We start from the raw sequence: 13498 nt of genomic DNA, 5'->3' as shown, positions 1-13498 counted from the left end.
TATAATAATAATAACGACAACAACAATAAGGAAGGAGCAATCGAGATATACGCATTTCCCGCACGCAGCTTGCGCGCTCGGTAAGTGGTACATTTTACCCCGTTTTAAACGCCTCTGCCCCAAATAGGCTGTCAGCAACTTTTATTTTCGTACTCCCACGAAGGTCTAGAATATATTTTATGAGTTGCTGACATTAATATGATCACGGGGCGATTCTCGTATTTACCCCCGCACCCCCAACTCCTGCCACACTAGTGTCAGCAAACTCTAAAACCCTGTTATACAACATACGACTAACACATTAAAAACAAAATTGGCCATTAATCCGATCACGGAGATTTTGACACCAATCTCTTAGACTATAACTACAGATCCAGCCATACGATTTTCCATCCGACAACTGTTAATCGATGATTACATAACGTTGAATGACAAACAGTGGCTCAGCAGGTTTACCGTTGATCACTGTTTGAAAATAATTAATATTCAAAAACAATTTCAAATTCTGTCCGTCCCCAAATCATCTATTATTTTCGACGATAACTCTCATACAGACGCCTTTATTCATGGAATCGATATTACTATGGTCAATGTGGTTTTACCAGTTGCAAGACAAAACCACTGTCCTTGTGATAATAAATTTATCGAAAAATACGTTCACGATAATAGATCCTATGGGCAACGAGACTGTATTAAAAAATATATTATTTGATAAATTCTTGACTTTTATTCATCGCAAAGGTATTTACAAAGGTTAAAACTGCGGCTTTTCCATCATATACTTCTTTTCACAGATAGTAAAAAATGAGTTAAAGTTAAACTTACCAAAACCCGTCGATATGCACTCAAGATGTTTATTCCGTGTTCAATCTGCAGAAACATGCCGCCCTTTAGATGTAGGATGTATCACAGATACATACATGAAAGATGTTTACTTACAGTGTACGAAATTAATAACGAGATGAATGTACAAAAAAAATGAATAACGACATGCTTGATCTATGCAGAGTGAACTAGTTTGTTCGTAGCAGCCGTTAGTAGTGGTATAAAGAAATAGAATCATGAAATACGGACCCTCCATCAGCACATTGTTCCTCAAAAGAATTGCCAGCATACGTGTGAACGAGAGAGGCAACCCCTATATCCACACATCATATTAGGTTTTCATTCATTTGCATATTGATTTTAGAATTTAATTTTAAAGTACCTCATTCCTTTATTTCTCTCATCTGCACCTACCGCGCGAATTTGAAATTGATCTCTAATTTCCTTCATTAATAATACTCATAATTTACCACAAGGAAACCTTGCAACTCAATGTCCTTCTAGGAGGGACTGTATACCTCTATTCTACACATACCGTACAAATTTGAAGTTGAACTCTCATTTTCTTCATTCATAATTTATTTATTTTAGAATTTATTTTTATGTTTTATGTCATAATTCACCCTTTGGAAACTTTGCAAATCAATGCCCTTCTAGGAGGGACTTTATACCTCTATTCTATACATACCGTCCGATTTCAAGCTGATCCTTCATTTTCTTCATTCATAATTTATTTTTTTTTTAGAATTTATTTTGAATGTACATAATATTTTAACTCGCCCCTGGGAAACCTTGCAAGTCAACGTCTTTCTAAAAGGGACTTTATAACTCTATTCTCCACACACCGTGCAAATTTGAAGTTGATCCCTCATTTTCTTCATTCATAATATTTTTTTTTAGAATCCGTTCTTAATTTTTCTCTATAGAATTTATTTTTAATGTGATGCCATAATATGTAATTCATCTCTGGAAGCAATGCAGATCAGTGTGTTTCTATGAATGGTTTTATACTCTCTTCTACAAGTACCCTGCGAGTGTGGGTTGTTCGTATTTATTCTTTCTGATTTAGTAATTACTGTAAATATTTATAACTGTGTTCTTTAAATGCCTTTGATACACAATATTTTCGTTGAGTTTATAGTATTCTTTTAGAAATATTGAACGTCTTACTTTCGCATACTGCGTGCCTATGGGCGCTCGCCTGTTTCTGGTAAGCCGCCTGCTAATTTTAACCTGCCAAGTTCGCACCGGTAAGTATGTAACATTCGTTAGATTACATCCTGTATATGCCGTGCTCTACTATATTATTAAATCATTGTTTAAACAGTTTAGTCTGAAAATTAGTTTGTGTTTCGGGTATATTTTGGGTAAAACATAAAAATTCACGTCTTCAACTATAGATGTGCACAAAGACAGAGAATTATGAAAATTCAGGATGATTGATGTAACGGGACAAACATAAAATGGTTGGATGTCTCCGTATTCATGATGACAATAAAACAAAAAAATACGTACATGCGAGACCCTCATTAATGTGCGCGCCTATGGACATCATTTGGTTAAAATCGTAGTACCAAGAAATTTAGACACTATCATAAACACGCACATATCTTTTTCTGGGCAACACTGTATGTAACTTGATTATTTTGTTAAATATTCTTGAGAAATAAAACTTTTTATTTTATTTATTCGGTATTAAACTAAACAAATAAATAGTAGTTTCAAAGATACAAATATGATGCGCTGTTCCGTAACTACATCAATATCAGCTGACTCTCATATTACCATTGTATAAGTAAATATAGTATTATATTTCTTATGGCCGAATAGTTGATCAAATTTTAGTTCTCGAATTCGTTACAAGGAGGAGCCATATGTATGTAAACTTGATATTTAATCGTTCACGTTCAATTTTACACTTTCGATACTGCGCCATCTTATGTTCAATAGTTAAATGATCCATTTGAAAATACAGTTTTCTTGAGATGAAATGACGGGGTAACGGAATAAATTCATATCACGTGACATGGAAATTATAAACTACCAGCTACCGGCAGATACGACAAAAAAGCTTCAGTTAATGCGGTTTGAGGTTTGAGTTTTTATCTAGGGTTTGAGAAATTATTTAAATAAGATAATATTAGTTACATCAATATGTGTGTAATTTAAGCAAGATATTTATTTTAAATTCATTAATTTCAGTATAGCAATAACAGGGCCGGGTGCAAAATAAATTGGGCAGCCGCTTCATAAATACATAAAAAACAATTATGAACGCATATGATATCAAGGTGTTTTATAAAAAAACAATTGAATGTTGCGTTTTAAAGATATGAACAAAATTAAATTCCTCTACTTTTTCTGGTTACAGAAATATATACATAAGAATATGTCATATGTTTGCTTAGACACATTGCATAATATTTTGTTATTGAAAAGTAAGAAAAATTTTTTAAAATTTTAATTTTAATTTTTAGGGTTTTTCACGTAACCCGTTCATTAAATTTTGACAGCTATCTGTGTTCAATTTAGTCTTGAAATACTTTCAAGAGTGGGATACTTCCGGTTTCACCGGAAGTGACGTCATCTCCATTGTTTTAAATAATAATAATAATAATAATAATAATAATATCTCTACTCCTCATTCTAGTTACGAGAATTAGCCCATAAGTCGGAGACTTGTGCGGGAGTCCGCGGCATATTATTATTAGGCAGGCCGCATTAGCCTGGAATACCCCATTTTTTTATATCATTCGTCGATTCTATGAGTTATTTTGAGTAATTTTTGTCGCCACGTCCATGCCTTGAAAATTTATGGTTTTCGTTTTCGAGATATTTAGATTTAAAAAAAAATGCTAGATGAAACGTCGCGAATAATATTAAATATCTCTACCATTTGTATAATTGGACATACTTCCATTATTAGTAGTATTTATTATGTATTCACCGAAAATGTGTCACATTTGACCTAGCTATGCACAAGGTCCTCAAAATTTTGCGGCCAACACGGTAATTTTCAAAGATTGAAAACTAATTTTATTCAAATGAAACAGTAACAATTTTATCAGTCAGGAACATGTAGAATTAAATTCTGCGTCGACTGATATAGAGGTTTCCTATACTTATCTTCAACTGTTTTGGAGATAATCACGATTATTTATAAAGGACGAACTTTAACGTGCGTTAATTTACTACTATAATTTTTAGGTAGGGTGTGCCACCAAAAGATATTTTCTTTTGAAAAATATATGTACGTCCCAAAAAACTCTTCGATGAACTTTATTTGCTAATAAATTACATCGTTTAGTATTTTTAACGGGTTTTTGATTTTTGTAGCATTGTATGGGTCGATTAGAGTAAACTGAAACACACACCTAAACCTAAATGGAAAACAAAAAATTAAAATAAAAAAAAAATATGTCTCAAATTTCACTTATTCAGATCATTGGATTCAGAAAATTATGAAGAATTTTGTAAGTTACTGTCATTTCCGCCGAAACCGGAAGTGACTGAAAAATCGTTAAAATGTCAAAAAGTGAAGTTTAATACGATGTCCCAAATTGCAATAATTTATCTTCAAAACTNTACTTTTTTTATTTTAAAACTGTATTTTTTTGCCAGCTATCCATTGCATCTATTTTCGGTGAAATAGCATAAATAGCAACAATGGTATTCAAATTGTTTATAAGCGAAAAACGCACGGTTTCTTAATGCACAATTTGAGAATGTTAATGTCAAAAAAACCGTGATATTTTTTAATAGGTCGCTTAATTGCGTCTTTAAGATTACAATGACGCTTTCAGAATCATGTTTGATTGAAAATTAACGTTTGTACAGAGGCTTAAAGTTCATAACTTTTGGAGCCTCCGCTATAAACAAATAGAATTGTGCGAAAACTATTGCACCTACAGCGCCCACTTTTGGCACACTTTTATAGTATGACAAAACCCTCAAATTGTCATAGGTTTTATAAAATTTTAACAACAAATCCGATAGTTATTGATGCTTTTCCCTGCAAAGTGAAAAAACTGTTTTCCTCACTTATTTGTTTAAATAAAAAAGTTAGCTAAAGAAAGTGATTCACGAGACGAGAGATGTCTTGTATTATGTTCCTTTAGACAATTTTACAATAATCTCGCGGATAAGACTTTTTTCGAGTTTCTCTTTTATTTTCGCTAATTTTCCTGGTGTAGTAGATCTGCCACCGTGTATAGTGTATACAATATGATGTTATGATGCCCATCGAGATGCGTATTTTAAACGGAGCGAATATACCCCCCGGCGACGACACATGCGACCCTTTTATAGAATGATACATTAATTCCCCAACCATCTGGAATGGTCAATTACAAAATTTTTTGGTAGACCTAATATGTTTTATTTCAATAAATATAAATAAAAATAAATTTGTCAAAATTACATTTTTTTATTTTTTCGCATAAGTATAGGTATCTCTTATATTTCCAGAACTAATTTAGATAGAGACATCATTCCGATGGAAATCGATGTAATATTACATTGGGAAATTTTGCTTTAAATTTCCCACATTTATAATATTGACATATATTTCCTGCCATTATTAATTTATTTTAAATACCTATGTATACAGTAAACAGAACACCGATTCAACCAGTTTTTTATACATTACGTAGTGGCGATTTTTTTTATTCCAGTCTTACCTAGAGCCATCTACAAACGAATTACTATACCCCTTGTATAATAACAGTATAGTAGAGACCGCCTAGACCTACAGTTAGTTCTTTAGCATAAATTTCAGAAATATTAATAAGGAGACAGCCGATAGATGTCCACACTATCTTTCGTATCATTCTACTGGTTAACAAAATTTGCATGGGGATTATATTACTATATTTACTTATACAATGCTATAGTTTTCTTTACATAAATGAATTCACTACAAAAAATTGATACATATAGTATAAGTTTGAAATTTCTATCGAAAGTGTTGTTTAGTTATTGGCGCTGTTTATCCAAGTTTAGTTTCAAGTTTTCTTAAAAAGGTGAAATAGCAGGATAAAACTTTTTATAGGTTAGTTTGAAGAGCATAAAAATTGCTACATTTTGACGACCAAAAGGGTACGCTATCTTTTTTTGTTATAAAGTTATTCGCAAATTCGTGAGCAAAAAATTAATAATTATAATGAATTGAGGAACATGAGGCTAACGAAAAGACATTTAATTACCGCAATAGAATGCGTTTATAAAAGAACCTACTAAGCACGCAGCGAAGGTTAAATTTCTGTATTGAGAATAATGGTATGCATTTCGAGCATTTATAAACGTCTTTACTTTTCTTTAATTTTAATTTAATTTAATAGTTTTTTCGTTACATAATTCAATATTTGTTTGTTATTGTTTTTTTTTTATTATTTTCAAGATTGTTATTGACTCACTTATTTGCGTGGGTAGCGGCCGAGCTACGAACTTGAAAATTATTTCCAACGATTTCTCTTGGTTGATTTATTATTCAAAATTTGTATCCCGAAGTTCTAGAACCTATACTTTTGTTAATATCGTACCTCGCCGACCTTAGTAGGACATCCTGTATATATTTACTTCTTGCAATCCTATATAAGCATAGTAAAAATAAATAACTATGATATTTCAAGCTATCACATTTCTCATTATAGTCTATCATGAGAAACGTATGTTTTAATTGTTTACCAAGCCTGAATAATTAATATATGTACCTATTTATTTTGTTTCAGATCCTAGAAAACTGAAAAATTTGAAAAAACTGCTTATGAAAACTATATAAGAGGTAATATGCTTATGAAAACTATATAAGAGGTAATATTCCGAGCGAGGAGGAGAACAGCAACAAAAATTAATTAAAAGAAACCTGTAGCTCTAAAAATAAAATTTGGAATGGAGACCGCACTAAATTGTTGATCTAATTTTGGAGTTAGATACCAACTATAGGAACTTGCTTCAAACTTACAGAGCTAACAAAATAAAAAAGAAAACCAAAAATTTTGTATTTGATTTTTTTTTCGTAGATCGTTTTTATTTATCGTCCTGAATATGCAGCCTAACGTTGTCGGTGAAATTTGCGATACACCCTGTTTAAAAATGTTTATTATTACTAAAAATTATTAGTTTTTTCATACAAGTTTGCTTTGACATAAAAATTAATAACGCACTCTTATCTGATTTACAGTCACTACTCTTAATACACTATTTTTTTTTTACAAAATCTGAGACATGCACACGTTTATCGGACATATCATTCAACTATATACATTTATATTTATATTCTGGTTATGTTAACTCTATTAATGAAATTTTATGAATAAATGATTTTTTTTCTACAAATTGATACATTGCATTTCTTATTTGAAAAGTAACGATTGTAAAAACCGTATTTCATAAAAAAATTGAAAAATTTTTGATATTTTTAATTATACATTTATAAATACAAAGCTGTGTGTAAAAATCAAGATTTTATCTGAATGCAAGTTAAGAGCAATTGCCAAAACAATCCAGGTATAGCTGCTCTACATGGGCATATTGTCCAGGTAAGAACGATTCGGACCAGGGATTTGAAGCTTAGTCTGGTCCAGTATAATCCTTTTTATTGCAGTCACCTTGGAGTCCGCATTAAGGCATATATATATAAATGCATGGTTTCAATCAGTCAATGTGCATTTCAGCGCCAATGCAGCCAACTTAAATTTCAAAGTCAAACTTACTTTTGTGTAAGATAGTTTGTTTTTACTTAAAGATCTGAGCTAGCATATTTTCCAAGCTTAATTTGAGGTAGCATGTTTTCCAAGTACAATTTTAGATTAGTTTTCCAAGAATGGCTTTCTGCAGGCGATTTTCTCGAGGGACAATATATTTTTTAAATGAAACGACCTTTTCAACGTTACTGCCAGTTTTATAAAAATACGACCACTGAAAAAATTTTGACCGCTAAAAGGGACAGGTAACAGGAGAAAACTATCACCCAATATATCGATTTGTCTAAAGCTTTAAGAAATAATACGCCACAAAAGTCCAAATAAATGTCCCAAATTCTAACGCAATTAGCAAAAGGGTTATGAAGTTATTAATTAAATTAGTTTTATTTTTGACAACTTTGAAGGCCTGTAACTCAAAAACCAAAAAGTTTTTATTTAACTTTTTTTCGAAGATCGTATTTATTTATCGTTGTGAATATGCAGTCAAACGTTGTCGGTAAAATTTGCGGACACCCTGTATATTAAGGTACCCACTATTTTTTTTATAATTTGTTATTTCAAAAAACGTAATGTACGTGGTGCAGCATACTGCATATTATTATATTTTTTCAATTAACAATTTTGTCATTTATAACAGAAACTTAACAAAATTAATTGAAAAATGTTGAATGAAAAAACTGTGCACCTGAACATAAATAATAATAATGTTTATTTACCTATGCTACATCCTTTCTAACAATATACAATAATCAATTTTAGAATCTAATCTTAATACTAAGAATAAGCTTAAAAAAAAGTAATAAAACATATATTCGATAAGTAATGACTTGTTTCGAGAACAATAATGCAGTACAATATTTTAATACAATATTAACATACAATATATATATCATCGTGTGTGGTACACTCAGTTAATAAACTTAAGAAAAATTTAGACATATATTGACATAATTTTTTCGTACATACACTGACATACATAACCATATACCTACATATACATATACACATATACACACATACATACATACATACATACATACACGCATATACACACATACACACATAAANTTTATATTCACGCTTGAAGAAAAAATAGTATATGTCACTCGGAGTGGAAGGCTCATTATGTGTTTTGCCCAATTTGCTCAGCCTCGGCTAACGCCTCGGCGAGCAAACTTTTGGCCTCAACACATAATGATCGCCTTCTACTCCTAGTAACATAATATACTATTTGTTCGGTTAGTCTCGGGCGTCAGTTATCATATCTTTTACGTGAGTGAGGAAAGTTTAATTCCAGGAGTCTGTTATATTTCCTTTATTGTAATAATACCCAAAAATAGTTTCTGCGTGTAGTACAAATTCCTTTTTCAAATGAACGGAATTATCAGTGTAGGTATATCGCAAAGAGATACTAAGACTTTTTACTGATCGAAATTTTATTAATCTTATCCGTGTTTAAAATGAATACAACTGGAAATATATTTACTAGACTTATTTCTATTACAGAAAAGTGAAACAATCAAAAGTAAAACAGCTTCTAATTATAATTATTATGAATAAATAATCTACAACGGTTTTAGAGACTAAATAAATGAGTTAGAGCAATTATTTATTTCTCTAATTTACAATATTTAAAAGTATACCTACTCGGTTTATTCGGTACTGAAAATAAATATAAAATTAGGACAATCAAATAACGGGAAGCAATAAACAAAATCGGTACGGGAAATAAATTCAGTATTAGACGTTAGGTTTATTTTCCAATAAACAATCTAATACTCAAAAATCTGTCAAACAATTATTCGGTTTTAATTTCAGTTGGTGCTAGAAACAAAAATGTTTAGCAATTCGGATCAATAAATAACCAAAATGTCTCTGAAAAAGAAAACAGTAATTGTGGGTTATTCAAAATCTACAAGTACATTTAGTCGGAAGTTTCTAGCAAAGCAACAGAAATTAAGCGGACTTAATCACCAGCCAAGGAGAAAGCGTAGCAATTCAGTACACAAATAGCATAAATAAGCAAACGGTAATCAGGAAAAGGAATAGTTTGGTTTATAGGTGGCAAAGTCTATTCGAGTGGGGTACCCAGCCAAATCTCAAGGGTCTATCCGTCGTTGCACGGCCAGTACGCAACATACTCCACTGGCCGTGGATACCCAGCCAAACCAGCGGTTTCGGTTAAGGGGCTTACAACGTTCGTTAAACGAGGGCGGTGGGGTACCCAACCAAAACGTCGCCGACAACGTTGCTGCCGTACGATCCTGCACTTAACGTCTTCCACTGGCGGTGGGATACCCAGCGAAACCAGCAGTTTCGGTTAATGTGACTTACACCGTTCGTCGAACGAGGGCGGTGGGATGCCCAGACAAACCGTCGCCGACAACGCTGCGGTCGTACTGTCTTGCCGAAGTTCAAATTCGGCCAGACTTATACCATAGCAGGACAAGTGAACATAGGAAAATACAATTTGCTTACATATTCCTGATGATTGCTCCCGGCTGTTAACTTCTTGGGTTCGGATGGCGGTTTCAAGTCTTCGGTGGTTTTGGAGCTCTTCGAGTTCTGGTAACAAACTCAGGATTTGTTCTTTTGCAATGCGGTTTTATCGCCTCGATCCCCTCCTGACTAGCAGGTATCGTGGTGGGATGGTGCGGCACTCGCCGGAGTAGGGCAAACGGACAATTTTAATCGATGCGCGGATAATTACTGTTAATCAACATACCGGGTTAAAGTAATTAAAAAAAAAATAAAGGCAAAAACCCTGCATAAAACTGGAAACTAAAACTGGTTCATTACAAATTTAAATGCCTCCTAAGTCTGCAATGGCCTGTTAGGACCACCACCATTTGATTAAGGTCTCTTCCGACCAAGGCTCAGCAGTCATCTCGTCTTAGATTATTAGGTCCATGGGCTATTCGCCTGCCTACATCTTTGTTCATCCTCCAGTTTTCACCTAATGTTTGATAGGACCATTTATTAAGGGCCCCGTTAATGCTATATCGTGTAATTCCGAGGATTGGTTCAGGTCCTCGGCCAGGCCCCCGGATCCAAGATGAGCCAATTGATCTGTCCTCTCGTTGCCAGGGAGGGTCAGAAGTCCCAGAAGGATCTCTAATACGACAGTTGGAATAATTCTCATCGCACCTGTATGTAATACCTAAGTAGGCATGCCTTAAACGGAGGGTCAGCCTAACCGTAGTGCAATGGAAGGGCCTCACACTGAAGGAACCGCCCTTTTTATCACGGTAACCCCTACGCCAGGTAAGTATGAATGTAATCATGAACTCAAATTTGTATTCTTTTGCTCATGCATCTTGTACAGAAATAGAAATAAATATAGATTTATGCACTTACTAGAAATATCTGCAAATGAACTGTAACAAAATAGCAATAGACCGGTAAAGCGATCTATATTATTATTAATTACACGACGATAGCAGATGGCTGTAGCACTCTGTTCGGTTATCAACACTGTGTATACAAACGGTTTTTAAATTTACTGCTAAATAGGAAGTCTGAACCAGAGTTTATGTGCTGTGCCTAAAAGCCACATGGTAATACGGCAGATTTTGCTTGCCAAAATACGACCTCCAGACCTGGTTTTAGGTAAGAAATAATACTTCTTTATATTGCAGTTAAATCAACTAGTTAAGCTGTTGTAATCACTGTCGGTAGTTTGTTTTTTCATTGTGTGATTGTAGATTTTAATTGATTAATGTTTTTAAATTATTATATTACTATTGTTACTTATGCCTCACGGTGATCGAACAACTATTTTAGGTGTGGTACTTCTAAATCTAATAAAAACCATTTTTCACTACTGAAGATTTCCATAAACCCTTACAGAACCTTGCGAAATACAACTTAGTTTTTCTCAAACTCAAAATAATTGTCAGCGTATCCAAATACACAGTGATAACCCAAAGTAGAAAGAATCGAAAAATCAAACTTGTAGATAATTTCACAGACTTCAACTGTAATAATTGAAAAAGAAACAATTAAAAGGAAATTATCTTATTACAATTTCAGAAGAATGTTTCTGTATAGGTAATTGATACATACAAATTATCTCCAAACAAGAATTTCCAAGAATATGTAGAACCCATTGCAGTCCTAAAGATAATAATAATTTGCATTTGCATAGATTTTTTATTCTATTTGTAACCATATGTTTGTATGCTTATAACTACATTTTTGAGAAAAAAATGAGAAAACTTTCAGCCTTTGATTTTAGTTTACGGTGCCCGCTTTCTAAATCGTATCAAATAGAAGGAGCTGGAAAAACATTTTTTCTTACCGCAATCTGTCACATAGGTATTGGTTTGTTTGTAATTGCTGTCACCTTTCAACTTATAACAAAACATATTGCTCCCCCTTCTAAATCGTTAAATTTAAAATGTTCACGTTTATTTATTTTGTATTAATTTATTGTCTACCACCAATTCGTCGCTGAAGTGGCTGAATAAGAACAAAGAATGGAAATGTACCGTATTTTTTTACATACACGTCGCCTGTAGGTAGTTCAGCCAAACTGGGTCAATGTTAGAGGACACTGACATTCAAAAATAAAACATAGAGAGAGTTGCTTAATTCAGGGACTGATCCATCGCTTAAAGCGCTGTTACAGCAAAAGGTTGCTAAACTAATGGAATAGTAGTGCATATCAACATAAATTGTATTGTAAGTTGTAAGATTATAATTTTGATTTAAGTTTGTATTTATTTCCACAATCAAATGGAGTGTTTACAATTTGAATATAAGAATTTAAAGTTTAATATTTATGTATTTACAAAGACAGGAAATTGAAGATATTCGGAATGGTGGGTATTAACAATATACAGAGTGTCCCACTAAGGTCGGCGAGGTACGATATTAGAGAAAGTATAGGCCCTAGAGCTTCGGGAAAAAAAATTTGTTAAATAAATCAACCAAGAGAAATCATTGGAAATAGTTTTCAAATTCGTAGCTCGACCGCTAGGGGACGCAATCTACATACCAAAACATAGAGTTGAATTTTTCTCGGAAATATTTCCTATTCAGGTATAGGTATTAAATAATACAAATATGGATAGCCGGATTCATTGCGCATAACTTTTATTATTGACATTTTGTTCTATCTCTCGACAGAAAGGATGGGAGGCTCATCAAAAACCCATAGTGTTATACCTTGTTGGAAAGGTATTTTCATGCTTTATCTCGCGGTGAATGCGTAATGTCATTTACCTCAATATGGAAACCTAAAGATGGCGTTATTTCAAAAGAATGCCGTTTTATGGATTTTTCTCAAAAATTTTAAATGCAATGCTATAGCATTGTATAAGTAAATATAGTATTATATTTGTTATGGCTGAAGAGTTGATCAAATTTTAGTTCTCGAATTCGTTACAAGGAGGAGCCATATGTATGTAAACTTGATATTTAATCGTTCACAGTCAATTTTACACTTTCGATACTGCGCCATCTTATGTTCAATAGTCAAAGGATCCATTACATAGATATTTGGAAATACAGTTTTCTTGAGATGAAATGACGGGGTAACGGAATACATTCATATCACGTGACATGGAAATTAGTAAAATACCAGCTACCGGCAGATACGACAAAAAAACTTCAGTTAATGCGGTTTGAGGTTTGAGTTTTTATCTAGGGTTTGAGAAATTATTTAAATAAGATAATATTAGTTACATCAATATGTGTGTAATTTAAGCAATATATTTATTTTAAATTCATTAATTTCAGTATAGCAATAACAGGGCCGGGTGCAAAATAAACTGGGCAGCCGCTTCATAAATACATAAAAAACAATTATGAAGGCATATGATATCAAGGAGTTATATAAAAAAACAATTGAATGTTGCGTTTTAAAGATATAAACAAAATTAAATTCCTCTACTTTTTCTAATTACAGAAATATATACATAAGAATATGTCATATGTTTGCTTAGACAGATTGCATAATATTTTGT

At 32.7% G+C, this 13498-nt stretch overlaps 1 non-coding gene across 1 annotated transcript; it reads right to left on the bottom strand.

Annotated features, from left to right (window-relative positions):
* Positions 1–10687: 10687 nt before the first annotated feature.
* Positions 10688–10801, bottom strand: LOC111692415. Its single transcript, XR_002763223.1, has one exon. It is a non-coding gene; the product is annotated as a U1 spliceosomal RNA (small nuclear RNA).
* Between the last annotated feature and the right edge of the window lie 2697 nt (positions 10802–13498).

Source organism: Anoplophora glabripennis, unplaced genomic scaffold (assembly GCF_000390285.2).
Source record: "Anoplophora glabripennis isolate ALB-LARVAE unplaced genomic scaffold, Agla_2.0 scaffold1490, whole genome shotgun sequence".
In the NCBI taxonomy this organism is placed as follows: domain Eukaryota; kingdom Metazoa; phylum Arthropoda; class Insecta; order Coleoptera; family Cerambycidae; genus Anoplophora; species Anoplophora glabripennis.
The sequence above is the reverse complement of the archived record's forward strand: the minus strand, read 5'-3'. Positions and strand labels throughout refer to the sequence as shown.